The 18,823-nt window shown below is 40.7% G+C and overlaps 1 protein-coding gene across 1 annotated transcript in view; it reads right to left on the bottom strand.

Moving 5' to 3' along the window:
* SIAH1 (siah E3 ubiquitin protein ligase 1) overlaps positions 1-18,809 on the bottom strand; it is a 46,367-nt gene extending 27,558 nt beyond the window's left edge. Inside the window, exon 1 of the mRNA XM_007946917.2 lies at positions 18,641-18,809. The gene's annotated coding sequence lies outside the window, so the exon portion shown is untranslated. The remainder of the gene's footprint in view (positions 1-18,640) is intronic.
* Positions 18,810-18,823: the final 14 nt, after the last annotated feature.

Below are 18,823 nucleotides of genomic sequence, written 5' to 3' on the forward strand. Positions count from 1 at the left end.
CAGAAGAATTGTAGGTGCAAGTCCACTCAGAGGCAGTTCAGAAGAAAGGCCGGGTGATCTACTCCCCAAAAGTCAGCCTTGAAAACTCAAGGGAGCACAGTTCTACTTCAACACACATGCAGTCACTGCAAATCAGAGTCAATTTGATAACAGGAGGTTTTAATAGACTATATAACTTATCATGTATTATTTATTGTGTTTGCTGGACATGTGCCCTTCTACCCAGTATCTGGAAAGTAAAGATTTTTGTTTTTTTCTGTTTGTTTCAATGATACATCCCTGACACTTAAAACAGACTAACACATGGTAGAGACTGAATAAACATTTTTGGGATAAATAAATAAATCAGACACTCCTCAGAAGGAAGGTTGGGCAATCTACTTCCGCGGTGATACTGCCTCGGAAACCAAAGGAGGAATCACTATGAATCAGGTCCAACTCCACGGCAATGGTTGCCTTTTGCCTTTTGCCTTGGTTAAATAAATCAGAAATCAAAAGTTTTGGACTTTTGAGCAACAGCATCCAAAACTAGAGAGCAATACTGCAATGATTTTTAAAATCCTCAAAGAACATGATTACCAAATGATTACCAAACTTTCCTTAAAGTATGAGGGCAGAATATTAATGTTATCAGTCATGCAGGGTCTGAAATCATTACCTCTTCTGTCCCTGTTCCCAGGAAGCTCCTGGAAGACAAGCTCTTTAAAACAAGGGAATAAACCAAGAATGCAGACAACATGAGCTACAGAAGATTCAACCCAGAAGAAAAGTGAATATTGAGGATAACAGAAAAGAGAAATGCCATAATAATAGGTTAACAGGGCACCCAAACAACCTGAATAGACCTGTAGACAAGGGACGAGGAAAGTATGCAGAAAACGAAGAAGGAGAAGAAGAAAAAAAAGACAGCTCTAAGAAATATAATTAAACAATGCAAGAGGAAAAGTAATCAGTTTACTGTATAGCTCAAATAACTTTTACAGCTATAATAATGCAAACAGAAAATTGTGCCATGTGGTAGGGTCAGGAAACAGTTAAAAATCTTATCTTCCACAATGGAAAGTCAACAGATAATGCCTAGAATAGAAATCTAGAAATAACAGAAGCATGTTATTTTGAGACAAAAATGGTTAAGTACAAAAATCTGCTAAAACAGATGAAAGTTGTTGCCTATGGGAAAGGAGATCTGGAGAGGATGATTTTTATTTTAACAAACTAGTAGAACTATTTGATTCTAACAACATGTATATGTAAAATTCTTTTGGAAAAAAAAAAAAAATACATACTCAAAAATCTGGTATGATACACCAAAGAGGATATTCAGGCAGCCAATAAACACTGAAGAAATGTTCGTGATCATTAGCCACTAGAGATCAAAACAACGATGAGATATCAACTTGCCCCAGCCTATTAGTTCAACAAGACAGAAAATAACAAATGTTGGCAAGAATAAGGAGACATTGGGACTCTCATATACTGGTAAAATGGTACAACCACTGTGGAAAGCAGTGTGGAGATTCCTTAAAAAGTTGAAATTAGAAATACCATCTGATCCAGCAATCTCATTACTAGGTATATGTGACTGCCAGGACAAGAACAGACATATGCACACGCATGTTCATCACAGCACTATTTACAATAGCAAAAAGATGGAAACAACCTAGGTGCCCATCAACAAAAGAATGGATAACCAAACTATGGTACGTACACACAATGGAATACTATACACCTCTAAAAAACAGCACAGAATCTACAAAACACTGGGTAACATGGATGAACTTGGAGGACATTATCCTGAGTAAGTCAAACACAGAAGGACAAATATTGCATGAGTTCATGACTGTAAAAAGTCAAGGAAAGGTTTATATATGGAAAGAAACTTTCTTTGCTGGTTACCAGGGGTGAGAGGGGAGGCGAGGGAACGCTGCTAGACAGGTAGAGACAAGTACTGATTTGGGTAAAGGGAAGGGCAATGTACCAAATGTGAGTGATGAAAACAATGGCACTGAGGAAGAGGAAGACAGAGAGATACATGGGAAGTACAGACAACAAAGATGAGCCCTTTTGCACACACAGAACTGCACTGTCAATGATGGGAAGATAGGTGGACAGGTATGGCGTAGTATGCCCATGACCATGTATAAGGTTGGCAGACGTTTCTATAAGCATATCTGTATGTGCTCTCAGAATGTCCAGGTGTATAGTAAAGCTCACAAGGAACAAGGGAGGGTGAGTAGTTGGACCTATGGACTCGGAACCATGGTCGCAGAGGACATCAAGCTCAATTGCCATAACATACTACACAAAAACATTGTTCTACATCTTACTGTAGTGAGTAGCAACTGGGGTCTTAAAGTTTGCAAGCAGTCATCTAGATGCAATGATGGGTCTCTCCTCATCCAGAGCAAAGTATAATGAAGAAAACCAAACACGCATGGAAACAATTAGTCCAAGAGACTGGCAGATCACACAATCCTCCATCTATATGACCATGAGACCAGAAGATCTAGATGGTGCCTGGCTACTACTGTCAACTATCTGGAGGGGGATTGAGGCAGATCCTGGATAGAGTGGGAGAACAATGTGGAACAAAACTCAGAATCATTTAAAAAAAAAAAAAAAAAAGACCAGATTTGCTGGTCTGATAGAGCCTGGTGAGACCCCTGAAACTATGGCCCCTAGCTACCCTTCAGGTCTGGACCTGAACAAATTTCTGTGGCTTCCAGCCAAATAACAGACAGACATATGGGCTGAACATTTACATCAGATAGATATGCTCCTTGCAGCAATCAATGGTGGTAGAACATAAGAGCAGTGTTGGCCCAGGGAGATAGCTCAGGGAGGGCAGGAGTGCATGGGAGGAAGGACACAGGAAAGTAACTACAGGGAGGAAGTGAGAAGACAGCTGTTACATTGTGGGGTACAGCAGCCAATGTCATGAGACAAAATGTGTATGAACTGCTACATGAAAGATGAATTTGCTCTGTAAACTCACCTGAATATCAATAAAAATTTTTAAAAAATGGTATGATAAACATCACAAAATATGTGTTCGCAAAGAAGTAACAGTTACAAATTTGATATCAAAGATTTGGTTTCAAAAGCTAGCAAAGATGTAGGGGAAAAGAATCTACACTGTTGGGAATGTTCAATGTGAAGGTTTCTCATGAGATATAGCAATCTGTAAGCAGCTCTTGTGGTATAGTGATTAAGGCACTGTTAAAAGGTCAGTGATTTGAACCTACCAGCTGCTCTGCAGAAGAAAGAAGAGGTGGTCTGCTTTCTTTATACAGTCTTAGAAACCTAGTGGGGAGTCATTATGAGTCAGAATGGACTGCATGGCAATGAGTTTGGTACTGAAACAGAGTAAAGTCAAAACTATTTTCCCCACCCTGATTAAGGCAGATAATTAGAACAGATAGGAACCCAGATGGGAATAGATAAGTAAACTTAATTACCTTCAACTATTTCCCCATCCTGGACCCCAGTTGGAGATAGATGAGTAAATACATAGGACTCCAGTTGGAGATGGATGAATAAATACAATATGCTCAGTTCCTTAAGAACTGAATGGAAAAAAAAAACATTCTTTCCTGCTATTTCCTTCGGCACAGGTGATAAATGCATTAATGTCTTAGAAAACAACTTGAAAATTAACTCTGGCCTGTGGACATGCACAGTGGGGCAGAGAGGAGCAAAGTTACTGGGAACTAACACTCTCTCCTCTGCCTAAGCCCCAATCAGCTGATGACAGGAAGCCAGTGTGACTCATCTGGTATGCAAGCACACTGACTCAAAATGCTACTGTCCCTTTAAACCGAGGCAAAGGAAATTTCAGCCAATCGTCAACCATCTCACGCCCAAATTCCTGAAATGTTTATGAATATGCATAACCCTCTCTTCTGAAACCTACAAAACCGTAATTTGATGGAGTTTCGGGGAGTCAGATCTGGGTATGGGGGTACCCCTACTCCTTGCATTGCCACTTTGCAATAAGTAATTTTCTCTCCTCTTAATCACTCGGTATGTAAACTGTTTTGGCCTGACTGCGCACCAGGCAGGGACCTGCATTTGGTCCTATTTCAGTTTTTTAATAGTAATTTTTATCAAAAGTCAAATGTTCATATGCTCTTTGACCCAGCAGTTTTTCTTCCAAGATTCTATCCTCCAATTCACACATGTTGGTGAAGATGGATGTATAAGGATACTTACAGCAACCTTGTCATAATACCAAATAAACTGACGGTGGCCCATATAACAGAATACCATACTTTTTCTTTTTTTTTAATGAGACAAACACATACCTACTAGCTCTGCATGGTACAAAGAGTTAATGCACCTGGCTAACTGAAAGGCTGGAGATGCAAGTCCACCCAGAGGTACCTCAGAAGAATGGCCTGGTGATCTATTTCCAAAAAAAAATATCAGCCACCGAAAATCGTATGGAGCACAGTTCTACTCTGACACACATGGGGTCACCATGAATCAGAGCAGAGTAGACAGCAACTGGTTCCTATCTACCATCATACAGCAATCAAATTACTTAAATAGGCGGGAAAACAAAACAAGTCACAGAACATACATATTTATACTCTCAACATTTCTGTTAAAAGAAAAAAAAAACAGTAACTAGACATGCACATTGACATAGCTATCTACATATGTATGCATGTATATAGGCATACAATGGGACACAAAAGGAATTGGAAGGACATCCAAATTTGCAGGGTGTGATTTAAAGTCTTAAAGTGAGGGATTAGAGAAGGGGAGAGGGAGGTCAGATTTAGAATCAGAAAGCACAAAGAAGAGATGGGTCCATGGAACTACACACAATGTACCAAGAACTAAGGGATGTAGATACCACAAGCACAAAGCATCACTATTTGGAATTGCACACTACAAAAATGTGTAACTACTGACAAGTGGCAATCCTTTAAACGAAAAATATCTGAAAGGATACAAATCAGATTAAAGATACTAACTTTAAAATATCTACAGGTAACTTTTTAAAATATATGAAACACACATGCACATACAGACTACAAACTACACCAAAATGTCTACAACAGTTACTTTTTAACAATCAGACTATGGATGATCCTTTGTGTTTGTGTGTGCAACGCAGTGAATTACTTACTATGGCCCATCTAACCATATTAAGATTGCGTGGGACTATGCAAATGTGAGGTGCTTGTGGCCCACCAAGGGAACTGGACAGCTTGCTAATAATGTAAATAAGGTGCATGGCACCCTTGGGGGGTAAGGACCATGCAAATAAGGTGTATGAAACCCTAACATGACAATTGGTCAGTTTTGCCATCCAGCTAGGCTTAAAATGAGCCATCCCAAAGGCAGGAAATGGAGGATTTCACTACCATCAAGAATAAAGAGCCTGGAGTGGAGCACATCCTTTGGACCCAGTCCACAATGAACTTCCTCAATCCAGAGGACAGAAAGCTGTGAAACCAAAGATTGTGAGAAGCAGTGGCAGAGAAAACGGAAGCAGTAACAGAAGCAGAAAAATCAAGAGACAGAGCATTGGGCTTTCCAGCTCACAGAGCAAGAAAGCTAAGAACTTTCCAACAGAGGCTTAGTGGTGGAGTGAGGTGCCTCTAGGCATTTACTGGCAGAGCTAAAAGAGCTTTGTAACACTTGCTGGAGCAGGGCAGAGGCCAGGCTGAGGGACCCAAGGCCAAGGAAAGAGACCTGCCTTTGGGCACAGCTGAGGGGAGGCTGTCCTAATCGAAGAACAGTGTTCTGTACGTTCCTGATTCTGAATTGTACCTATTACTTCTCTAATAAACTCCACAAGCAAGAGTATTGTCTGCAAGTTCTGTGTGGCCATTGCAATGGGCCACTGAACCCAGCAGAGAAGCAGAGAGTGCCATGAGAGGGATGACTGGTGTCAGAATTGGTAAAAAGTATGGAGTGTATGTATGTTTGAATTCCACCTTACAAGAATCAGCCTTGGGCTGACTGATCTTGATCCTTCACCTCCCTTGTGAAGTTAGAGGAGGTCAGATGCCACCCCCATGCCATTTCCACAGTGTGAGTGTGTAAAACACAGCACATTTCTGTATTTCTCAATCTTCCATTAAACACAAATTATTTTGGTGTTAACAAACAATTACATTTCGAAAGTTTAATGCTTGGTATAACAAATGTAGTGTCCCCACACTTTCCTGCTAATTAATTCTACTGTAACTTCATAGACAAACTGAAACACTGAGAAATCGAGTTATTTTCTCCACTGCCTTAACTCCTGAGTTTCTGGGGTTTTTTTCCCCCTTTTTCCTAAAATGCTTCAAATAGATGAATATTTACAGGAAAGAAGTTATTTTAAAAAAAGAAGAAGAAAAACCATCTCATACCAAGACCAGAAAAACTAGATGGTGCCTGTTTACCACTGCTGACCACTCTTTGAAAGGGATCATACTAGGAGGTCCTGCACAGAGTGGGAGAAAAATGTGGAACAAAAGTCAAAATCATAAAAAAGACCACGATTATTCTCTTCAGAGATTGGTGGAACCCCCGTGACTATGGCCCTTAGTCACCCTTCAAACTGGGAACTGAACTTACCTTGTGGCTCAACTTTCAGCCAATAAGGTGAATAACAATACCAGAGAGGTCCACACTGCTTAAAACAACCAACCATATGAGATCAAAAGGGCAGCATTTGTCCAGGGATAAAGCTAAGAAGTCAGGAAGGGATAGGAAGGAAGGATGAAGGGAAATGGTAAACACAAGGAAGAAGTGGGAAGAGTGCTGTTACATTGTGGGGATCCCAGTGAATGTCACAAAACAAAGTACGCATGACTTGTTGAATGGAAAATCAATTTGCTTCATAAACTTTCACCAAATCACAATTTTAAAAAAAGGATAAATATTGTAGGACAACCTCACTTTTATTAAAAAAAAATGTGAAGAAAAAGTCCATTTGCACAAAAGTACATATTTCCCTCATATGCACATGTTTTAGTTTATACTTATAAAGAATTTAAAATTTGACTTTTAAAAAGTTAACTATAAGGAAGAAGTAAACCTATCTCTACTTATGGATGATTCTATATAAGATTATCTTAAAAGATTCTTGCAAAACATTACTAGAGCTCATAAAATACTTAGCAAAGTTACAGGGTACAATCAGCACACAAAAATCAGCTGGATTCTATAACAAGAAATAAGCAATCAAAAAAATAATTTCTTAATTAAGAAAACCATTCCATTTACAATAGCATCCAAAAGAATAAAATACCTAGGAATAAATTTAACCTCAGACATGAAAGAATTGTACACTGACATCTATGAAACATTGTTAAAAGAAATTGAAGACCTACATAAAAGGAAAGACATCCCATGCTCATGAATTGGAGGACTTATAAACAAGGTGACAATATACCCCAAAGTCATAAACAGATTGAATGCAATCCATATCAAAATTCCAACAGCCTTTTACGCAGAAATGGAAATGCCAATCCCCAGATTCATATGAACTGCAAGGGGCCCAGAATAGCCAAAACAGTCCAGAAAAAGAACAAAGTTGGAGGACTTACAGTCCTAATCTCAAAACCTACCACAAAGCTATAATAAGTAAAACCACCATCTGGCCAAGTGATTTTTGACAAGGGTCCCAAGACCATGCAATGGGGAAAGAACAGTCTCTTCAACATGTGGGACTGTTGCTGGGACTACTGGTTATCAACATGCAAAAGAATGAATTAGACCCTATCTCACACCATATATAAAAATTAACTCAAATGGGTCAATGGCCTACAGGGAAGAGCTAAAACTATAAAACTCTTAGAAGAAACTTGTGTGAATCTTCTTAACCTGAGAGTTGGCAATAAACTCTTACATATGGCACCAAAAGCATAAGCAATAGAAGAATAAATAAATGAGATTTCATCAACATTTAAAACTTCTGAGCATCAAAGAACACTAACAAGAAAGTGAAAAGGCAACCTACAGAACAGGAAAAACTATTTCTAAATCATGTATCTGGTATGAGTCTAGTATGCAGAATATATACAGAATTATAATTCAACAACAAAAAGACAAACATTCCAATTAAAGAGGCAAAGAACTTGACTAGACATTCCTCCAAAGAAGATACACAAACAGCCAACAAGCACATCAAAACATGGTCTGCACCATTAGTCTATAAACCAAACCAAATCCACTGCCAATGACTTCATTCAGAGACCCTAAAGAACAGAGTAGAACTTCCCAGAGGGTTCCCAAAACTGTAAATCTTTACAGAAACAGATAGCCAGATCTTTTTCCAGCACAGCAGTGGGTAGGTTTCAAAGAGCAGACCTTTCAGTTAGCAGCCAAGTGCATAATCACTTTATCACTAAGGTTCCTTCATTAGCCATTCCAAAACCAAACCAAACTCACTGCCATTGAGTCTATTTCAACTCATAGCGACGCCCACTGGGTTCAAAGGCTGTAAATCGTTAAGGAAGCAGAACTGTCTCACCTTTCTTCCAAGGAGCAACCAGTGGGTTCGAACCTCTGACCTTTTGGTTAGCAGCCAAATGCCTTAACCACTACATTACCAAAGCTCCTTCCATTAGTCATTCAGGAAATGCAAATCAAACTCATAATGAGGTACCACTTCACATCCACTAAATCAAAAAACAAAAAACCACTGTCACTGAATCGATTCTGACTCAGAGTGACCATACAGTCACCTGCTAGGATATCTATTATCCATAAATGTTGTTGTTGTTACATGCCGTCGAGTTGGCCCCAACTTATAGCGACCCCTCCATGGGTTTCCAAAGCAGTATCACTACGGAAGTAGATTGCCCAACCTTCCTTCCAAGGAGTGGCTGGTGGGTTTTAACCTCCAGCCTTCTGGTTAGCAGTCAAGCGCCTTAGGCACTACACCATCATAAATAGTAGAAAGTAAAAAGTGACATGAGGATGTGGAGAAACTAAACCCCACCTATATTACTGATAAAGATGTAAAATAGTGCAGTAGCTGTGGAAAACAATTTGGCAATTCCTCAAAAAGTTAAACTAATTATTACCAAATGACAGCAATTCTACACCTAGGAATAGAAAACAATCATTTAAACAAATATTTGAACACAAATGGTCATAGCAGCACTATTCACAACAGCCAAACGATACAAATAACCCAAATATCCATCAAGAGCTGAATGGATACACCAACTGTGGTATATACATACAAAAGAATATTCTTCAGCCATTGTGAGAGAGAGAGAGACAGAAAGAGAAAGAGAGAGAAAGAAATGGAAGTGCTGACACAGACTACAAGGTGAATGAACCTCAAAACCATTACACTAAATGAAAGAAGCCAGGCACAAAAGATCACACATTCTTTGTGTGTGAACTATTCAGAATAGGTAAATCCATAGAAGCAGCTGATGGATGGTTGCCAAGGGCTGAGGAGAAGGGGAATGAAGAATAACTGTTTAATGGGTAGAGTTTTACTTTGGGGTAATGAAAATGTCATGGAATTAGACAGAAGTGGTGCTGGTCTAACTCTGCAAATGTATTAAATTCCACTAATTTGTTCACTTTGAAATGGTTAATTTTATGTATGTGAATTTTACCTCGAGAAAAAAACAGTAAAATTTTTGATTACTAAAACAAATAGTCTGCAAAAATTAACTCACAATTAACTTTATTGAGAGACATCCAAAGTTGTTTCTAAATCTTACTGCTGTCAAATCAATTCTGACTCAGCGACTCTACAGGGCAAATCCCTATAGGATTTCCAAAAAAGCAGACACATCTTTTCCTGGAGTGACTGGTGGGTTTCAAACCACCACCTTTTCAGTCAGCAACCAAGCATTTTAATCACTATGCCACCTGGGCTCCTAAAGATGTCCCTAACAAAGCTAAATCAGGGTCCTTGACAAATTTATACCTTCAAGTAAGGCTATGCTACCAATCAAGGCCGAGCTTTAGCCAAATTCAAAGGAGCAAAGAGTATAAGACAAAGGGGGAAAACCAATAAGCCATTTTTAACAATTACTTCATTTAGTTTAATTGATTACTGAATTAATCTTCTGGAGGGAAAGTCTTTACAAAGAAGCTAGTGTATGCTTAATTTCACTATATTAACCATCACTAGCTAAGCTTCTAAATGAACAATAACTTTTATATACACATATCATATAGTATTTCCTATAAAAATCTAAGTCTGATATTAAATTAATCCTAATTTTAAAAAACTATTTCTCACTGGCAATACCTACTTTATAAAAATAAATTAATTCTCCAGAAGTTTCCCCAACCTTTTCTTTCTTTCATCTCTGCCCCAGGCCCGTTTGAAATAAAAAACAACAAAAACACAGATTAAGTCAGTTCGATATAATTTCACGGTTAAAAAAACAAAACCAAACTTATTGCCATGGTCAATTCTGACTCATAGCGAGCCTGTTAGGATAGAGTACAACTGCTCCGTAGGTTTCCAAGGCTGTAAATCTTTATGGAAACAGACTGATTCATCTTTCTCCCAGAGTGGCTGGTGTGTTCAAATTGCCGATTTTTTGGTTACCAGCCAATCACTTAAGCACTGAGCCATCAACCCAAACCAAGCCAAATCTACTACCATCGAGTTGATTCCAACTCATAGCGACCCCCACTGGGTTTCCAAGGCTGTAAATACTTACCAAAGCAGACTGCCTCATCTTCCTCCTGTAGAGCAGCTGATAGGTTTGAACCACTGACCTTCTAGTTAGCAGCCAAATGCCTTACCCACTACACCACCAGAGCTCCCAAAACACAACAACGCAACCACTGCCGTGGAGTCCACTCTGACTCATAGCAACCCCTTCTTGGGTTTCCTAGGTGGTATCACTACAAAAGTAAATTGCCCAACCTTCATTTCAAGGAGTGGCTGGTGGGTTTGAACCACCAGCCTTCTGGTTAGCAGTCAAATGGCTCAGGCACTAAACCACCTTAAATTCATGACTGTTGTTGTTGTTATGGTCGAATCAGCCTCGACTCATAGCAACCCCTTCTTGGGTTTCCCAGGCAGTAACACTACAGAAGTAAATTGCCCAAGCTTCCTTCCAAGGAGTAGCTGGTGGATTTGAACCGCCAGCCTTCTGGTTAGCAGTCAAGTGCCTTAGGCACTACGCTCCAAAATTCATGATTGTTGTTGTTGTTATGTGCCATCGAGTTGGACCCGACTCATAGCAACCCCTCTTTGGGTTTCCGAGGCAGTATCAGTATGGAAGTAGATTGCCCAACCTTCCTTCCGAGGAGTAAATTCATAATTAGGCAACCTCAAACGTAACAAAAGGTTTTTTACCAGTGTCGTTCTGCTCACTGTGGCTGAAGCCTAGATTATATACTGATCAGCCTACAATTCCTGAAGATTTAAGAAAAAAATCAAAGCAGAAGTACTAAGACACATGGTTCTTCAGCTAGTTCCTGGTAACTTTGATGGGGACAAACTAAGAAGTTGTTGTTATTGCTATGTGCCGTCGAGTCGGCCCCGACTCAAAGCAACCCCTCCTTGGGTTTCCAAGGCAATATCACTACAGAAGTGCCCAGATCTTCCTTCCGAGGAGTGGTTAGTGGGTTTGAACTGCCAGTAATACCTCTAAATCTTATAAACATAATGTTGAGTGAAAGAAGTCAAACACAAAGAGTTAAATACATACTGTTTTGGTCCATTCATACAAAGCTTAAAAACTAGCACAATCAATCTACGGTGATAAAAGTCAAGAGGTAAGATTCCTTTAGGGGTAGGGGGGAATGATGAGAAAGAGGGTAAAGGTAGCTTCTGTTTCTATAGAAGTTCTGTTTCTTGATCTGAAAGTTGGCTGCAATCACATGTTCCCTCTCTGAAAATTCATCAAACTCTACAGTTACAATTTAAGTTTTTTTCTGCCTGTATTTATGCTATGCTTCAATTAAAAGTTCATATTTAGGGGGTGAAAAAGTAATACTATTACTCTGTATTAACCCACTATGAACAACAGCAATCAGGGTTGACCAGCTAGCACTTCACAGAATCTCTTCTCTCTTTACCTGTCACCACTCTATTACCTTTGACGGGCCAGAGTATAGTTGGCACTAACTATAAATCCTCCCAATTGTGGCTTCACCCCATACTTCCTTTAGGAAAAAAAATAATAAAGCTACACATACAAACTACTTCAACTTCACACCAGGAAGCCTACAAACCCACCTACCACCTCTTTTCCTCCTGTTAGAACAGAAGTGATCCTACACTTGAGCACTGTCCTCCAACCTTCAGACTTCACTCTCCTATCACCTCTTCTCTTGCACCAATTATGCACCCTCCCTTACTCTACTGGGTCATTCCTTCTAGCTCCCAAAGACGCTCTAGTCTGTTGACTACCACATCTCCAATCTTCCTCCTACCTAACTCACTAGGTCACTTCAGATGTCTCATACCAAAAAAACCAAATCCTATGCCATAGAGTTAATTCCAACTCATAGGACAGAGTAGCACTGCCCCATAGGGTCTTCAAGGCTGTAAATTTTTACAGAAGTAGACTGCCTCATTTTTCTTCTTTGGTTAACAGCCAAATGCTTTAACCATTGTGCCCCCACAGTTACCAAAAATGTCTCATAGATACCTCAAATCCAAAAGATTTTACTGATACCCTTCTGCCCCACCCTATCTCCTAGTCTTTCCCATCTTAGTAAATGGCAGAATTTACATATTTGCTCAAACCAGAAACCTAATTCCTGTCCTTCCTCACCTATCAAATCATTATCATCACCTCTCTGCAAGTTCTGTGAATTGTCTCCAAAACGTATCTCAAGTCCATCCACTTCTCTCAGTTTTACCTTAGTCCAGGCCACTATCAACTATTGCCTGATTCAAGAAACAATCTTCTAACCAATCAATTCTCCAAAATAATCTTAAAAGTTAAAAATGGATTTCATTACTCCTTTAATTAAAACACTTTGATGGCTTCCCACTACACTTAAAATCCAAATTCTTTACTTTGCAGGATCAGATACCACCTATTCTCCACCCTCATTTCAAATCACCATCCATTTGCTCCAAGAACCCACTCTTCTCACAACTCCTGCCTCAGGGTGTTCACGCCTGCCTCAGGCCCTTTGCCTTAAACTCTTTCAATCTTTTATATTTTCCTAGCTCCTTACTCTTTTATCTTAGTTTAAATGTGGCCACCTCAGGCAGAAGTCTCCTTCATTATTCCTACTGCAGCGTTTTTGACTCCTTCATTTTGCATATCACACTCTGTAATTCTGTTCCTACCTCCCCATTAAAATTAAGCAGTAATATTTACAGAAATTAAATAATACTCCACAACTAATTGTTTTTAATGTTTAAGCACTATCTACATGCTTTTAACATGCAAATTTAGGCAGCGTCCCTACTCTCATGAAGCACACAACTAATAAGTGATAGAGCAAAAGAAACATCCAGGTCCACATTTTAAGAACCTGTCCTTTTAACCACTGAACTACAATGCCACTCCACCACTGGGAAGGAATGCTGGGGGGAAAGGTAGGTGGAATAACAATATACTTTATAGCTGTGCAGGTGCTAAAGGAAACTAAGGTTTAGAGAGGTTAAATAATCTGCCCAAAGCAGTACAGACAGACATTCAGGGATTAAATACAATCAGGAGCAAAGGCACAGAGATGTTAAAGTAAAAAGGGTACTCAAGGATCAGAAAGAATTAAAAGAACCCAGTTTGATTAGGATACCAAACCAAACCAAACTCACTGCCATCAAGTCAATTCTGTCTCACAGTGACCCGACAGGGTTTCCAAGCCTGCACATCTTTACAGAAGCAGACTGCTTGGTCTTTCTCCCACAGAGCAGCTGGTGGGTTCAAACCACCAACTTTTTGGTTAGCAGCTGAATGCCTTAACCGTGGCACCACCAGTGCTCCTGACTAAACTATAGGGTAAACCAAAAAGAAAATGCAGGTGATAAGGCTGAAAAAGATTATTAAGGACAGTGTCAAGGTATTAGTCAGTCATTCAGCAAATATTTAAGGAACACCAACAAGAAGCCAGAGAAAGTGCTAACTCTAGGCAAACTAGGGTATCCAATAACAAAGCCCTCATAGAGATTTGTTGTTGTTGTTGTTATGTGCCGTCGACAGTCTATTTAAGGAGGCACCAAAGTAAAGAAAAATTACAATTCAGGGATACATACTACAGCGGGGCTGAGCAGAGCGTACTGTGTGAATGCCAAGGCACTGCACCAAATTCAATGTAGAAAGTTCAGGAACAGCTTCTCAGCTAAGCAAAAGCTAAACTGAGATTACAAACTTACTTCATTCAGCATTAAGAAAATATGGTACATTTAGGGACTTGGAAGTACACAGTCAAAAATGGCAGGGGAGTAACCAGCTCTAGAAGGGGCTGTGTATGAAAGAACCTGGACTTTATACTTAAGGACTTTTCATACCGAAGACTCACCTGTTAGAAAGCTCACTTAAAGTTGCAGTAGAAGAACCAACTACAGGAAGCAAAGACCAAAAACATTCTATTTAGAAGGCAGAAAAGGACTGAATGTAAATGATGAAAGTAAAGTGAGTAAAGGAAGCAATGCCAGACATCAGATAGACAGTAGAAAAATTAGGGCTTGATGACTAACTAGGTAAGAGTGAGAAATAACTGACACTTGGATAGTTGAAAAAGATAAAAGATTTTAGTTTTGGACTCCTAAGTTTGAAAGGCCTTAGTATACAAACGTTGTTGTAGTTGTTATGTACCGTCGAGTCACACCTGACTCATAGTGACCCCTCCTTGGGTTTCCGAGGCAGTATCACTACGGAAGTAGATTGCTCCATCTTCCTTCCGAGGAGTGGCTGGTGGGTTTGAACCGCCAGCCTTCTAGTTAGCAGTCAAGTGCCTTAGGCACTATGCTACCAGAGCTTCCAGTATATAAAGGGGGGGGTACCTTCAGGCAAGAGAATAACTGTATCAGTTTACAAAGACATGTGAAAACAATCAGTCCAAGGAACCTGTAGATCATGCGATCCTCAGCCTATATGATGACATCAGAAGAACTGCATGGTGTCCAGTACCACTGTCAACTACTCGGGGATCGGTGCAAGAGATCCCAGATAGTGGGAGAACAACGTGGAAGAAAACTGCAATCATAAAAATGACCAGGTTTGCTGGTGTGATAGAGCCTGGTGAGATCTCTGAGACTATGCCTCCTAGCTACCAGTTAGGTCTGGAACTGGACGGAACTCACTCCTGTGGATTCCAGCTAAAAAACAGACAGACATATGGGCTGAACATTTATATCAGGTAGATATACTCCTTGGAGCAATGAATTGTGACAAGTCTACTACACAGAAGAAGGGCTGCTTTGCACAGAAGATAGTTTGGGGGGCAGGAATACATGGGAGGGAAGGACACAGGGAAGAGGTAACTATGGGGAAAAGTGGGAATAAACCTGTTACATTGTGGGAATTGCAGTCAATGTCATGAAACAAACTGTGTATGAACTGCTGTATGAAAACAAATTTACTCTGTAAACTTTCACTCAAATCATAATTTAAAAAAAGAATATATGGATGGGTTTAGCAAGCAAAGAGATCTAAATGTCATCAACATATAGAGAGTAGGTCAGGAACCAAATATGTTTTAAGTGAGGATGTGGGAATGAACAAAACAGAATCCCTGATGTTTTAGTAACCATAGTCACATGGAAGTAAAACTGTAAAAACCAAACTATTTAAAGTACATTAGAAATATTGCTATTTAACAAAATACCATTAAGGACACTTTTCGTAAAGGAGAAAAAAAATATTTTTGTTTTTTTGGGGGCAGGAATCTAAAGTTTTCATATACTGATTTTGTTTAAGGTGAGATTATCTGTATTGAAAAAAAAATACAAACTTTAAACATTTTACAAGATGTATACAGAAATTCCCTAATTACTACCAAAAAAATCTGAAATAAATCTCATTAGGCAAAGAAAACAGCCTCCAATCCTAGTAAAGAGTAAAATTAAAAAAAAAAAAAAAAAATCAACCACCCAAAACAGTAATGGTCATTTACCACCATGTTAAGTTACTAAGATAACTAATTACCCTCACATTATGTAAGACCTGTTTTCAAAGCACCATACTTAAAAGGCACTGCTGAAAATAAAGTCCTATCCTTCATATTATGTCAATGTTGCCATAGCTAGGTATTTCCTTCACAACTCAAATTAATTTTAGCCTGATGATAACATTCTAATTATAGCTATTAAAGAATTATTACTCCACAGCAATTTTTTTTTTTTAGGATTTGGGTGAAGATTTACAGAGTAAATTCACTTTTCATACAGCAGTTCACATATACTTTGTCTCATGTCATTGACCAAAATTTACAATGCAGCAGCTCCCCTCCCACTTCCTCCCCATAGTTACCTCCTCCCAGTGTCCATCCCTTCATACTCTTCTGCACCCTGAGCTATCTCCCTGTGCATAAGCAGCCCTTCCTTCTCCCATGATTGTTCTCTCCAGGGCGACTCCACAGTAATTTTGTAAGAATTTCCCAAAGCTTAGAGAGAACAGATTAAGCCAGATTGAATTACGTTTCCATCTTAATTTGCATTTTGTTGAATACTTATCCTAAAAAGTTAAGTTTCATGTCTATTAATTATACTGTACTTCGGCTTAAAATACTAATAAGATGTTACTAAGTTATGCTAGAAAGATGCTAAAAGGAGTCATTTAAATCAATTCTAAAACATATCAAAAGAAAATGCCCTCAAATTCTGAGGAGGACTGCAACTAGCCATTCCAGATGACAAAATCTATACCTTTATTTAATTTCTAATTTGAATCTCAAAATCCACAAGTCATAAAGTTTTCCTAAAAGTTAACCAAATCTTATCACAATTTAATATTTCCCTGATAAAATTACCATCACTTTTGTCATCACATAACACTCTGCTCTTCAGTATCTTCTAAAAGAGATGGTTGACACCACAAACACCTAATACTCATTTAAAGGGTCTCATTGTCCTACTTTTCAAGTTAGTTAACTCAAAAGTTCTTGCTTGAAAGTGAACTGATCCATAAATGTGAAACTGCAGACTGGAAATCTAATTTTATTTTTTAAATTCCAAACCACACTAGATCTGTCCATTCAAATCCCACACTACAGAAATTTCCAAGTATCATCTCAGACAGCCTGACAATTTATCCTCCAAGCGTCCTCTTTACGACAACTAAAAACACTAAAAGTAATAACCAACACTAAATCCAACCACTAACAATTTAGAACTCGAATTCACAAACTCTGGCCTATGCACATCATGCCAAGACAATCTCAGTACCTAGTTATGAAACAGCAACAAGAGTTTTTAACAAACGTTTACTGAGCACTTACTTTGTGCCTACCATTGTTCTATGGCCTCCACCTATTATCTCACCAATTGTCCCAAGAGTCCTGAGGCAGGTACTGTCATTTGACAAGAAAACTGAAGCACAAATAAGTCCAGTATCTTGCCAAGGTCACACACCGGTAGGGGTAGAATTGGAACCAAAGTAGGCAGCCCACTTCACAGCCCGTGCCCTCAACATTCAACTGCTGAACAGAGTTAACAATTTACCCTTAACAGCCGCTTATCAAGACACGGTAAATGTTCAACTGTTAGAAATGGACAAACAGCTAACAATGCCCTATATCCATGTTCATGGCTTCTAGACTTTGACAAGTTGACTTCATAATTTAATTTTCCGAATACACAGATTGGACTTCTCTGGATGTCAGGATAAACAAATTCTGAATCTTTCCAGGAATGGACTGACAGGGTGAGAGAGAGAAGCGGGGCGGGGGGGGGGAACCCTATGCTGTAGCCCAGGTTATGCACATTCCTAAGTTATAAATCTGGGAAAGTCAAGAAAGTCAAGAAAGGACCCCAAACTACTTTGCAAATGAAACCGAGAAAAACCAGGGTTTACGATAAAAAATCTAGCGCTTTACTGACAAGCTGCTCACGCGATCTATTTCCTAACGACATAAACAAGGGAGGAGACTGCATTCTTCACTCTGCACAATGAAACCTCAGGCCGGAGAAGAGAAAGAACGCAACAGAAACGGGGACGGCTACTCGGGATGCGGGGGAGGGAGAGGAGGCCAAGGACGTCGGAGTCGCACCGTCCAGTTCCCGGGCCTCGAGGTGGTGCGGGGAGGGGCCGGAGGGAAGGGCCCGGCAACTGCCTGCACTCAGCTGACCTCCGCCATGTTGGCCGCACACCCAGGACCCTTCACAACAAAGGCCAACACGAGGGCGCGGGGAGCGCCCGGCGCCTCCCCCGAGCCAGGCCCGCCTACCGGGTGCGCGGGGGCCGGGCCGGGCAAGGAGGCCCTTCCCCTCCCTCAGCCCGACCTCGCAGGGGCCGACCCCCATCGCGGGCACGGCCGGGTCTGGGGTGACGGGGGCGGGAACGAGCCGGCTCGCTGCCGCTGGCAGGGGAGGGGCAGAGGGCGGCGCTCGGCCGGCCTGCCGGCCTCAGGCCGAAACAAAGGCGCCGCCGCGCCGGGGGCAGCCGTAATCCCTCCCCGGGGCGAGACGACCCGGCCCGGCCGCCCTTCCCGCCCGCCGCCATTACCGGGCCTGGCAACCTTTCCCCCAAGAGCCCCTCAGCGCCCGGCTCCTCCCTCCAAGCCGGGCCCCACTTACCTGTGGGCGGAGAGCGCGCCACGGACCCCAGTCCTCGCTCAAACGCGCTCCGTCGCCGCCGCCAACCCCCGCCACCGCGGGCAGTGCCACAGCCTCCACCGCGTGCCGAGACCGACGGGACACACTGGGCCGCCGCCGCCGCCGCCGCTCGAGAGCGCGCCCTGCAACGGCCGCCCGGGCTCC

Source organism: Orycteropus afer, unplaced genomic scaffold, assembly GCF_000298275.1.
Source record: "Orycteropus afer afer isolate SDZICR_OR568_19922 unplaced genomic scaffold, OryAfe1.0 scaffold00009, whole genome shotgun sequence".
NCBI classification, from domain to species: domain Eukaryota; kingdom Metazoa; phylum Chordata; class Mammalia; order Tubulidentata; family Orycteropodidae; genus Orycteropus; species Orycteropus afer.